The sequence below is a fragment of the Amblyomma americanum genome, chromosome 1, assembly GCF_052857255.1.
Source record: "Amblyomma americanum isolate KBUSLIRL-KWMA chromosome 1, ASM5285725v1, whole genome shotgun sequence".
NCBI lineage: Eukaryota > Metazoa > Arthropoda > Arachnida > Ixodida > Ixodidae > Amblyomma > Amblyomma americanum.
In genome coordinates, this window is record NC_135497.1 from 129,928,548 (window position 1) to 129,942,229 (window position 13,682).

At 48.5% G+C, this 13,682-nt stretch overlaps 1 non-coding gene across 1 annotated transcript; it reads right to left on the reverse strand.

Annotated features, from left to right (window-relative positions):
• Positions 1–12,398: 12,398 nt before the first annotated feature.
• TRNAL-CAA (transfer RNA leucine (anticodon CAA)) lies at positions 12,399–12,471 on the reverse strand. Its single transcript has one exon. It is a non-coding gene; the product is annotated as a tRNA-Leu (tRNA).
• Between the last annotated feature and the right edge of the window lie 1,211 nt (positions 12,472–13,682).

The following is a 13,682-nucleotide window of genomic DNA, read 5'->3' on the forward strand; positions in this document are numbered from 1 at the left end:
ATTAAAAATTGTTTTTGGCCCAGAACAAATATGAACCGGTCCGAATCGAAAAGAAATGTTGGTCCGGAGCTGAACATAGATATGAACATGAAAAGCTTGAACCTGAACCCGAACCGAATCTGAAAAAAAACCCTATTCGTCACACTGGCCGCGAAAATCTCGGAAAGAATGCGTGCGTTCGTGACGGCTGCAACGGCGGCACTTCTGAAAAATACTGAATACTGAAATTATACCCCCCCCCCCCCCTTGAAAAAAAGAAGTCTGCCAGGAGATCTCGGCATATTCGTGTAAACGAGCGAAACAGCGCCGTTTACGCTTGTGCGAGTGTGAAAACAGATGAGAACGTGCCCCTTTCTCTTTTTTTCCGGCTGACGAATCCCCCGGGGTTTGCGTTGTCGTCCATGCACTGGCTCGTGCAATCACGTCACCGCATCATTCGCGCAAGAGCCCTACCCTCGTGCTGCTTTATTCATAGGGTAAGGAGCGCGGTCACAACAACGGAGCGCCACGCCTCTCAGGAAAACATTCTGAAATTGCTCGGATCCTTTGTCGCTGTTTTTGATCGCATGCACTTCTCCGAACACGTGCAGTTAATCAGGCACTTCGTCACTACCAACTGTCCGACAGAGTACGCAAGCCGATCTGCAAAGCTGTATTCGATTATCTCGGTGCAGTCCTGACAAACGACACGTAGAACCTTCGCAGATCGTTACCATGTGCACATCCTCGCAAGTAACACACTGAACATGCGCCTATGTACAGCAGTACTGAAGTCATGTCACATCTGTTATCGCCGCAAAGTGTTTCGGGAACATGACAGCTGCCTGGACTTCACTCTTCATTAGATTCAAGAAACATTGTAGTACACCAGGGAAGCAGAAAGTCCATTGCTTGTGCTTGCGCACATCTATTTCCTGTGCTAGCGAGGACTTCCTCACACTTGACAGCGACACCCCGACAAGCTCCGAAAGAACCGGAAACCATATGGGAGTAAGAGTACCGCCTCGCGTGCAAGAGTACAGGAGTTCGGATACCGGGGCCGCGCTATTCTCCACCGGGTTAAAAGAAACCTCCCGCATGGAAGTAGGTTCCCAGAGGATTAGTGCTCGGGCAGCCGCATTCGCAGCTTCGTTACCACGGAGTCCCTGATGGGCCGGCGCCCACACGATGCGCCTAGGCGTGGGTTCGACGTTTACTAACGGCGTTGTAGAGTATGTCTTAGGCCAGAGGACATACCTCGCCCTTGACATAGCTCTCGCAAGCGAAACGCGAGTCTGTGGTGGTAACCTTGCATTGAGTGTCTGTAATATTCTTCAGCGACTTCTTCAGCCCGGTCGGCATTCTCGCTGCGGAAGGAGATCCCATTGCAAGGAGAGCTAATTCCAAGTTATGGTGGACGACGACTGCCATGTAGAGGCCCAATGGAGTCGGACTTGCCACGTCAACGTAGAACACGGCGGGTTTGAAACCAGATTGTGCATCCAGCGCCCGAGCACGCGCTGCTCCCTGGCCTTCGTGTGTTTGTGGAGTTATGTTGTGTGGCACGGGGTCGACCCATAGCCTGTGCCACCAGAGCTCCGGGATACGGGGTGGTTCCTCCAGGATACAGGGTATGTTATTTGAGGTGACTGAGTATACGGCGTCCTGGCCCCGTCTGCTGCAGCCTCGTGTATTGAATAATGATATTATCCTCTCACAGCCACGGGTAGGCGTTGAGCACCCCCAGGGCCGTGAGGCGGGCCGTAGAGGTGGTAATCGGGAGGCCCAGAGATCGTTTCACGACTTTGATAATACTGACGTTGAACTGTTTTGTGTTAGCTGCACTCAGGCAGAGGTAAGGCGCCGAGTGCAGGATACGACTAGAGACACAAGCTTGAGCGAAACTTAGCGCATCGCGTCCGCGCAAGCCATCGCTACGGCCTACCACTTGCTCTACGCGCTTGATTTTGGCGATGGTGGTGTCGAACGTTAGAAATCGATGAATGTGTATGCCCAAGAATCTGATCTCTTCAACATCGCAGACAGAACCCTCGCGGAGGGTAACGCACATCGCGGTGGAGTCGGTCTTGCAGGTACAAATGTGTAGTAGCTAAGGCTTGGCTGGGCAAGAGCGAGTACGCATGAGTCGACATAAGTCTAGATCGACTATGGTCGGGGCTTTCTGGAGGTTGCCCTCCATCTCACCGACGCTGTCTTGCTTAGCACATAGTGTTATGTCGTCAACATACATTGCATGGTACACCCTCTCCACCCACTGTAGGAGGGACGGTAGCTCCATCATTGCGATGTTGAACAGCAAAGGCGAGAGCACAGCGCCTTGAGGAGCGCCCCTAGTGCCCATGCGGCAAAGTCCGTACTCCTGATCATCGATCCAGAGGAGGGCCTGCCGTTGAGAGAGGAATTCCTGGACGCAGCTGAACGCCACAGCAGTGCAATTAGTCCGGCTGAGGTTGGACAGTATGCAGCCGTGTTTGACGTTATCGAAAGCGCCCTTAAGGTCTAATGAGAGAATAGCGTGATCTCTGCGTGTAGTCTTCAGAGCAATGATGATAGCCTCGCGGAACTGTAAGAGTGCGTCGGGGGCCGACATGTGCGAGCGTAAGCCGTACATGGTGTCTTCAAACAGACCATTGGGTTCGATACAGGAAGCCAGCCGGTCTCGAACCACCGTCTCCAAGAGTTTCCCAACGCGTGAGGTTAGCGTAATGGGTCTCAAGTTGTCAAAGTGCACTTTCTTTCCAGGCATGAAAATGAAAATTGCGAGGAAGGTTTTCGATTGACTAGGGAGGGGAAGCCCTTTCCAAATCCGATTCATGTAATCGAGGAGTTGAAAATACGCCTGGTCGGGCAGGTTCGGAAGCAGCGTAACTGTAATGCGATCACGACACAGAGCCGTAGTCCTCATTATGGCTATGGCTGCTTTCAAATCATAGAGCGCGAAAGGAGCATCCAGGTACGTGTTGAGTTGCCTTGCATACTGGAAATCAGGAACTCGTGGGTCCTCTGTGCGCCATAGGAAACGCGGTCACACAGACCCTCAGCTAGCTGTGCATTCGTGCCCGAGTATTGTGTAGAGCCCCCTTTACGTTGCGTTGTGTTTCACCTCGCGTGTTGGACGAGTCGAGGAGAGCGCGAAAGAAGTACCAGGTTCTCTTGGAACTTAGCTGTACTGCAGCTCAGTTGCTGCGTGCGGTCAAGTTGGAGTCAACCAAACGCACAGCATACACCTCGGTCTTTGTAGTGAGTGTTGCTATGCTTATCTTGAAACGGCGCTTCGTCCTGTGTGTGCGTTTCCATCGACGGATGACACCGCGGTGGGCCTCCCGCAGATGGAAGAAGTGGTCGTCCAACGCCAGCGTGTCTTCCGTCAGAGGGAGAGTTTGAGTGTGGTCGCGTAGCAGATCAGTGATGTCTGGCCGAAACATCGTACCCCTCTGTTAGTGGGACGTTTGGCATCGAAACCCTTGCGGAATGGGTGCCACTGTATGAGTTGAGCTTGGCCCCAGCGTTTTCGGGAAGCGTTCGCGTGAATGGTGACACGGAGTATGCAGTGGTCCCTTCCAAGGGTATCGTTGAGTTGCGCGTGCAGTGGATTTGGTGAGGGTGAGGTTGCGTATTATGGACGTACGAACCCAAGTGGGAAAGATAGGGTCCGTAAAAAGCGTCAGTTGGAGCCGGGAAAACAGTTCAGCCAGACGTCGACCTCTAGCGTCGTCCTCGTGGTAGCCCCTTTGGATACTTTGGGCGTTAAAATCGCCCACGATAACGATTGGAGCCTTGCCTGCCACCCCGGTCGCCTTGCAGAGGATCTCGTCCACGGCGACCCGAGTCCATCTGGGCTTGACATGTACGTTCAGCACAAACAGGGAAAGGTCCCAGCGTCACAAAGGAAGGATTCGGACCATAGAATATTCGGTGTTGTCGTCATTGATCTCGAGGCCGTGTGAAAGTGCCGTATGTGATTTGTGAACGAGAATGCAAGCTCGGTTGTGTGTCTGGTACTGCAGTACCCCGTGAGACGGACATCAGGGCCTGCTTCCTGAAGGGTGAGAACAGCCGGAGGTGCACCCAGATTGGCAAGAAAGGTCTGAAATGCAGCCCGACGGCCGTCGCGGAGGAAACTCCGAGTGCAAAACTCTATAATCTCTAAGAGCTCGGCTTGAGGGGAACGGTTAAGTGTGTTGGAACTAGCCACGGGTATCGGTGGATGATTGAGAGCGAAATTCTTCGTCGTCCAATAAAGCCACTCTAGCGTGTGCAAGGCTACCCTATGGAGGTGGTCGCGCCTTCCTGGGTATTAATGGAGCATCCGACTTTACTCATGACCTCCCCTTGCACAATTTCCTGAAACTGTTACACTTGAGGAAAAAATAAAGGAATAAATGATGCGTTCGAATGTCAAATAATGTTTCGTGTATTAACCTCCTGATATTAAGAGCCTAATAAAAGCTGAGAACCTGGCAACTGCTCACTTTCTACCACAGGATTGTAAAGCACAGCAAACTGTAGGCATGGCGGTCAAATCGTGGTCTTCGTTCCTTTTGCATAAAACAGTTCAACGCTTGCATTTTGTCACTTTCGCTTCACAGCCCTCGCTCCTAAAATGTATTTTTCTGTTAATATTCCTTGCATGACTTCTTTCGGTTGCTTGTTACTAAAGGATACTTTTATTTTTGAACAGAAGCCTCTGCCTCTTTTTTTCCGCAAGTGAAAGTGTTTTGTTTTAAGCTCAAATAGTTTTTGCCTGCGCGTGGTTGTTTAAAAGCGATAACGAAACCATAATTTTTAACACTGCGAACGCCTTGCATAGCAGCGGGCAATCTCTTGTGATGAACTAAAAAGGCCGAACGTTGATGAATGACGGCAGTAAACAAAGTTCAGGTGTTGCGCGACACCAGCTGCGCCTGATTCACAAGCCCGCGCCGTTGAACTAAGGTGAGGCAGAACACTTTGCATCTATCGTGATTACGGCAAACGCTATGGAGTGAGAGTAACTATACGTAATGACGTGACGGCGTCTCGCGAAGATACCCGTGAGGAAACTTCAGCGCGTCCGTTCTTTTCTCCCCTTAGCAGTGTTATTGCCGTCGCCTACAGGGCCCAAAAGTAGGCACCTCAGGCCCGCTCAGTTGCGGCTGTCGGCCACCACTGACCAAGATGGCTGTCCCGACTCTCCGGGCATCCCCACGACACCAGTGATGAGCACCCATGTTTCCAGTGGACGAGTACGTACCCTCGAAAATCCTAGATGAGGTGAAAATTTGCGAAAAGTCAATCGAGAGGTCTCGTGCGCTGACAGGCAGCTCTCCAAGCATGCATGTAGGTGTCCGTATGCGAAACACTGGCCTTTTCCAGCCTTCTTTCTTTCCTTGTCAGCACAGAAGGCAACAAATACATGGTCAACCGAAACCCACAACAGATTGTTCATCTAAAGAAGCCTGGGATCTGTGCTTTGTTCCGCTTCGATGTTTCTTTAGTAGATGTTTCTTTAGTGTTTCTTTAGATGTTTCTTTAGTTTCTGCCCCATAGGTGAGTACCGGTAATAAACAGTTGTACACTTCTCTCTTGAGGGATATTGGTAAACTGTCATTCATAATATGAGAGAGCATGCCATATGAGCTCTACCCAACCCTTCTCCTTCTGGTTATTTCCCTCTCATCATCCGGACTAGCAGTCGCTACGTGTCCTAAGAAGACGCATTCCTTTACCACTTTCAGCACCTTGCTGCCAGTTGTGAACTGCTGATGCGTTGCAAGACTGTTGAATATTGAAAATCAAAATTGGTTGTTGGGGAAAGGAAATGGCGCAGTATCTGTCTCACATCTCGATGGACACTTGAACCGCGCCGTAAGAGAAGGAATAAACGTAGGACTAAGAGAACAAAAGAAGAAAGAGGTGCCGTAGTGGACGGCTCCGGAATAATTTCGACCACCTGCGGATCTTTAACGTGCACTGACATCACACAGCACACGCCTCCATCGAAATACGGCCGCCGTGGTCGGGTTCGAACCCGGGAACTCGGGATCAGTAGCCGAGTGCCCTATAGCCAATGAGCCACCGGGGAACATTACTTTGGTTTTCTGCATGTTAATTTTTACCCCGCCGTTGTGCTCTTCCTGTCTAAGTCATGTCATTGATCATGATTTACTCTTCACCCCCTGAGTGACTCAGCAAGGCAATGTCATCAGCAAATCGCAGATTAAGTACTCTTAATTAACTCTTATCCCCAACTGTTCCCAATTCAGGCCCCGGAATACCTCCAGTAAACAGGCGGTGAATAGCATTGGAGAGATCGTGTCTCCTTTCCTGATGCCCTTCCTTATTTAAATTTTATATCTCTCTTAATTCTGTTAGCTGTGCAGATGCTATATATATATATATATATATATATATATATATATATATATATATATATATATATATATATATATATATATATATATATATATATATATATATATATATATATATATATATTTCCAGTGGACGAGTTCGTACCCTCGAAAATCCTAGATGAGGTCAAAATTTGCGAAAAGTCAATCGAGAGGTCTCGTGCGCTGACAGGCAGCTCTCCAAGCATGCATGTAGGTGTCCGTATGCGAACCACTGGCCTTTTCCAGCCTTCTTTCTTTCCTTGTCAGCACAGAAGGCAACAAATACATGGTCAACCGAAACCCACAACAGATTGTTCATCTAAAGAAGCCTGGTATCTGTGATTTGTTCCGCTTCGATGTTTCTTTAGTAGATGTTTCTTTAGTGTTTCTTTAGATGTTTCTTTAGTTTCTGCCCCGTAGGTGAGTACCGGTAATAAACAGTTATACACTTCTCTCTTGAGGGATATTGGTAAACTGTCATTCATAATATGAGAGAGCAGGCCACATGAGCTTTACCCAACCCTTCTCCTTCTGGTTATTTCCCTCTCATCATCCGGACTAGCAGTCGCTACCTGTCCTAAGAAGACGCATTCCTTTACCACTTTCAGCACCTTGCTGCCAGTTGTGAACTGCTGATGCGTTGCAAGACTGTTGAACATTGAAAATCAAAATTGGTTGTTGGGGAAAGGAAATGGCGCAGTATCTGTCTCACATCTCGATGGACACTTGAACCGCGCCGTAAGAGAAGGAATAAACGTAGGACTAAGAGAACAAAAGAAGAAAGAGGTGCCGTAGTGGACGGCTCCGGAATAATTTCGACCACCTAGGGATCTTTAACGTGCACTGACATCACACAGCACACGGGCGCCATTGCGTTTCGCCTCCATCGAAATACGGCCGCCGTGGTCGGGTTCGAACCCGGGAACTCGGGATCAGTAGCCGAGTGCCCTATAGCCAATGAGCCACCGGGGAACATTACTTTGGTTTTCTGCATGTTAATTTTTACCACGCCGTTGTGCTCTTCCTGTCTAAGTCATGTCATTGATCATGATTTACTCTTCTCCCCCTGAGTGACTCTGCAAGGCAATGTCATCAGCAAATCGCAGATTAAGTACTCTTAATTAACTCTTATCCCAAACTGTTCCCAATTCAGGCCCCGGAATACCTCCGGTAAACAGGCGGTGAATAGCATTGGAGAGATCGTGTCTCCTTTCCTGATGCCCTTCCTTATTTAAATTTTATATCTTTTTTTTTTATTCGAGAAGCGTGCCATGAGGCATAAGTTGAAAAAGGAAAGGGGGGAAGGAATGCACGGGATTGAAAGTTAAAAGAAGGAGTGAAGAACCGTTGCGCTGAGGTATTCGCAGAGGTTGTTAATGAAACGGTTGTCCATTGTCCACTTCACGAAGTCACTTTCGCGGTTCCACCGCAGGCCCACCTCCCTGAGGAGCCGTTTTCTGATAGCAGCCGTCGCTGGGCACGTCCACAACAAGTGCCGCACATCACATATGTCCGGTGCAGCGCCACAGTGAGGGCACCTGTCAGGTAGTGGCAGATCTTTGGCACGCCACCGATGACGGACAGATGGTGTCAGAGCCGCCCCTGCCCGAATCCGGCGCACGGATACCTCCTCCTGCCGAGTAAGACTACGGGGGAGAGGGTGCGAACACGGAGGAATTAGAGCGCGTGTTCGCTGGCGCAGAACTTCAGAATCGGAAACGTGGGACAGGAACGGATCTGGGGGAAGAGGGGAAGGTGGCGGATCGTCTAATGTATGAAGATGAGTCATAGCATCCGCTTGAATGTTATGTGGATCCTGGGCATGGCCGCGAATCCAGTGTATGCGCACAGGACATGGATACTTTGCGCAGAGCACATGAATAGATTGTGAAATCTGGAACGTTCGTCGAACAGCCTTCAGCTGTTTAAGGGCGGCGCGGGAGTCGGTGTAAATGTGAACTGTATTGAATGTTGTAACGAGCGGAAGGGAAGCAATGGCATTGTAAATGGCTTGAAGTTCCAATGCCAGGGGAGTGCACGTATCCGCAGTATACGTCGCGCGAGAGTTGAGATGCGGATGAGATGGACTATACACAGCAGTAACTCCCCTCTCTGCAGAATGAGATGCATCCGTGTATAATATGCACCCTTCAGGCAGATACGCTGCTGATACCGACGGGGAAACAGTGGGGCGATTGTCAGTGAGCTGGCAATAGGACCACGGTGGAAGTGTCTTTAAACGATGAAGTTTGAGAGACTGTTTTTGAGCTCTATTTGCCACCCGTTGGTCGATGATCTCACTGAGTGTATTAAGTTGGGCGAACTCCTGTAGCACAGGTATGGGTGTTAAACGAGGCAGATATGTTATGACGCGCATAGCCTCACGATTGATAGCTTCAAGGGAGTCCCACTGTCTGCGGGTGAGACGTTGAAATTGAGCCTGATATACTATCCGTGGCTGAAGGATAGAGCGCACAAGCTGGCGGGCCGTATGAGCACGTGCGCCACCAGAGCGCATAGCTATGCGACGAATCAGACCTAGAGTAGCGTGAGCCGATTTACGGGTGGCTGTCAGCCACGGGGTGCCAGTCCCAGATGTATGGAGGAGAAGACCAAGAATACGAACAGTTTCTACCTGAGGAATCAGAGAATTATGTACCGTAAAATTTAAAGGGGGAGCTTTCCGTAAGGCGGCTTTATTTCCAATTCGAATGAAACATGATTTAGTAGGAGAGAGTGTTAGACCCAAAGGTGGGAGGCGAGATGTCAATACATCCAGCGCGTGTTGAAGGACCGACTGATGAATAGACGCATCTGGATGACAGCACCACAAGGTGATATCATCGGCATATGCAAGCACGCGGATAGAAGGGATGGTCTCTAGGGTTCGAACCAGAGGAATTAAAGCCACATTAAATAATGTGGAGGCGAGAACGGAGCCCTGCGGCACTCCTCTATTGGAAGTGAAATTACCAAAGGGCTTTCCGTGGACACGCACGCTGAAGGTTCGATTTGCTAAAAAGGCGTGAATGGAGAGGAGGAACCGGTGAGGGAGACCAAGAGTTTGAAGGGAGGCAAGAATGGCAGAGTGAAGGATGTTATCATATGCCTTTGTTATGTCTGTAGCTATTACGGTTCGTACAAGGTGACTCTGTGGAGAGTGGTCAAGCACGTCAGCAGCCAAAGTAGCAAGGCCGTCCTCCGTTCCAATATGTGGGCGGAAACCAATTTGGGAATCTGGGTAACAATCATGGGATTCCAGCCACCATGATAAGCGTGCGGCTAGAATGTTTTCATAAAGCTTGCAGATGGTAGGGGTAAGGGAAATTGGACGAAGGGCCGAGAGAGATACTGGAGGCTGACCTGACTTGGGGATTGGAACCACAATAGAATGCTTCCAGTCTCCCGGCATGACGCCAGAAAGCCACACTTCGTTAAAAGTATCAAGTAGGGTTTCCAAAGCCCTCCCTTCCAAGTTACGGAATAAGGAGTTAGGTATGCCGTCGTGCCCGGGAGTAGTAGTAGTTTTTAAACGGTCAATGGAGGCCAGCAGCTCTGCCATGGTGAGGTCAGAAGTAATCCCATCGGGGGGCTCTGTTACCGATAAGTCAGGTGGAGACGTAGCGGTGCAGTCATGGTTTGGAAAAAATTGACGGGCCGCTTGTTGTGCAAATGTGTCCTCATCCACATTTAGCGCGAGGCGAATGCTCTCTGTGTAATCTGCAACCTGAGAAGGGCGCTCCATGGCGTGAAACACTCTCCAAAGATGTCGATTGCCCTGCGTAGAGGACAGGCGGGCACACCATGCAGCCCAGCGTTGCCTGCCTAGCCGCTTTGCATAGCGCCGCGCCCGTGCGGTAGCGCGGTGAAGAGTAGGAAGAGCCGAAGGGTCATCGGGGTGACGAGTAGCGTAAAGATCCGCCTGGCGACGAAGAGCCCACAGATTCAAGAGATGTATGTCCGGGTTTGGGTCATCTTAATTTACAGTAGTGGTAATAGTGTGAGTAGCGAGAACATCAGATAGAGTAGACAATGCTGTAGAGGGGTTGAATGTAGATAAATGATTGTCTGCGCGTACAGAATCCCATGATGTTATTCGTACAGTGCGGCGTATTTTCCGTAGACGCGTAGGCGTGAGGGAGATAAAAATTTTATATCTCTCTTAATTCTGTTAGCTGTGCAGATGATATATATATATATATATATATATATATATATATATATATATATATATATATATATTTTTCCAGTGGACGAGTACGTACCCTCGAAAATCCTAGATGAGGTGAAAATTTGCGAAAAGTCAATCGAGAGGTCTCGTGCGCTGACAGGCAGCTCTCCAAGCATGCATGTAGGTGTCCGTATGCGAACCACAGGCCTTTTCCAGCCTTCTTTCTTTCCTTGTCAGCACAGAAGGCAACAAATACATGGTCAACCGAAACCCACAACAGATTGTTCATCTAATGAAGCCTGGGATCTGTGCTTTGTTCCGCTTCGATGTTTCTTTAGTAGATGTTTCTTTAGTGTTTCTTTAGACGTTTCTTTAGTTTCTGCCCGATAGGTGAGTACCGGTAATAAACAGTTGTACACTTCTCTCTTGAGGGATATTGGTAAACTGTCATTCATAATATGAGAGAGCATGCCATATGAGCTTTACCCAACCCTTCTACTTCTGGTTATATATATATATATATATATATATATATATATATATATATATATATATATATATATATATATATATATATATATATATATATATATAGCACACAAGGTAAAGGAAATAAGAGACTCGTTTCGACAATGCTATGAAGGGAGCCAACAGTAACCGAAACTAAGGTGCACAGGTGAATGTTTTCTTTTAAATATTTTGTAATGTGTAGTGCTAATCAGTGGGATAATAATACTTAGATTAATCTATCGCCTAAAGGAGATTACTTATAACCGAAACGATATTCGGAGGTCGATAACCGGACGCGATATTCGGAGGTCGTGGGTCTGGTTCCCACCGGCGGCATGGTTGTTTTTTCTGCTGCTTTAAAAGTAATCTTCTTTAGGCGATAGATTAATCTAAGTATTATTATGACACTGATTAGCACTACACATTAAACAAAATTTTAAAGAAAACATTCCCCTGTGCACCTTAGGTTCGGTGACTGTTGGCTCCCTCCATATATATATATATATATATATATATATATATATATATATATATATATATACTTATGAAGGGAGCTAACAGTCACCGAAACCAAGGTGCATAGGGGAATGTTTTTTTTATGTGTTGTGCTTATCAGTGGGATATTATAGTACTTAGATTAATAAATCGCTTAAAGAAAATTAATTATAAAGCAGCAGAAAAAAACAACCATGCCGCCGGTGGGATCCGAACCCACCCCGAATATCGCGTCCGGTGCTCTTACCAACTGAGCTACGGCGACGGCTGTCCAATCTGCTGCTCTCGTGGGTATTTATGTTCATTGGGTGTAAGCGAACCTTGAGAGTGTTCACCAGCGCCACCCTCGACCATAGCGGCGAACGTAGCACGTCCTGTAATACCGCGAGTGTGACGTGGAACGTCGTCTAACGGCGAGGGTGGAAACTGTGCGAGAGCCCTCTTAAGCTACCTATGGCATCAAGACTGCCAGAACCGAGACCCTCGTTAAGCTATTAGCAGATAAGTTAAATGAAATGAGGGGCCCGTTTGACAAACTTATGAAGGGAGCTAACAGTCACCGAAACCAAGGTGCATAGGGGAATGTTTTTTTATGTGTTGTGCTTATCAGTGGGATATATATATATATATATATATATATATATATATATATATATATATATATATATATATATATATATATATATATATATAGATATACTTATTTAGGGAGCCAACAATCACCGAAACCAAGGTGCATACGGGAATATTTAATTTTTTATGTGTTGTGTTTATCAGTCGAAAAATAATACTTGGATTAATCTATCGCTAAAAGAATATTACTGATAAAGCAGCCGAAAAAACAACCATTCCGCCGGTGGGATTCGAACCCACGACCTCCGAATATTGCGTCCAGTACTCTACCAACTGAGCTACGGCGACGGCTGTCCAATCTGCTGCTCTCGTGGGTATTTATGTTTATTGGCTGTAAGCGAACCTTGAGAGTGTTCACCAGCGCCACCCTCGTACATAGCGGCGCACGCAGCACGTCCTGTAATACCGCGAGGTTCTGGCAGTCGTGATGCCATAGGCAGCATTAGAGGGCTCTCGCACAGTTTCCGCTCTCGCCGTTAGATGACGTTCCACGTCACACTCGCGGTATTACAGGAAGAGGACACTGGCATCGCGAACCCAAGCACAGGAGAGAGGCACAATCACGGAAGAGCACGCAGGAATATCGGTACTGTCGGCGACAAAAGCTTTAGCAGGAACAGGGGCACCGCAAGTTTCCGTCTCTGGCACGGGACTCGGCAACGTGGAGAGCGCTACTTGAGCTCAAGCACAGTCGATGACCGCGTCATGAAGCGATAAGAAATCCCCAGCCCAAGATGATTGAATGCGAGCATGACGGCAGAACGATGAACTCAACCAAATATAGAATGTCTGCTCTGACTACTCGAGCAGTGCACGCTGCTAACGGCTGGATGAGGTGCGCACTTCCAGTTCGTAACGACAGGCCAGAAAGGGCCGTCTTCACTTTCTTCAAAGATCGGCAAAGCGTTGCATCCATGACAGAAACCGCAGCACCGGTGTCCACAAACGCCAACACAGATACGCCCTCTACAAAAACTTCAATTAAATTGGCGGCAGACAAACGAGGCCTTTCAAATTTCGATGACTCCGCAGTTCTCGCCTCAGGAACTGCGGCACCTAGTTTTCCTCTTGAGGGGTCGAGGGATGCCGTCGCATCGGAGAGATGGAGCTCCGACGTGGAGAAGGCGAACGGCGTCCAGAGAAGGAGGTGCGCTCAGGAGACAGAGAACGGCTTAGGGGCGGCTCAGCAGGAGGTTAGTACTGACGCTGGGACCAGTAACCGGAAACTTCAGGAGGTGTTCGTGAGATGTTCATGCGTCGACGGCAAAGCCGCGCCACATGACCTGGCAAGCCGCAGAAGGAGAAGATAGGGCGGTTGTCAGGCGTGCGCCAGGAGTTTCCCAGTTGAGCAGGCGGTCGAATATTATCAGGCATGCACCAGGAAGTTCGCAGATGAGCAGGCGGCGGAATAAAAGCAGCGGGCACTCGAACGGGACCAGGAGGCGGAGCATCACCGCGGTCGAAACGTTGATAAATAAATAATATATATATATATATAT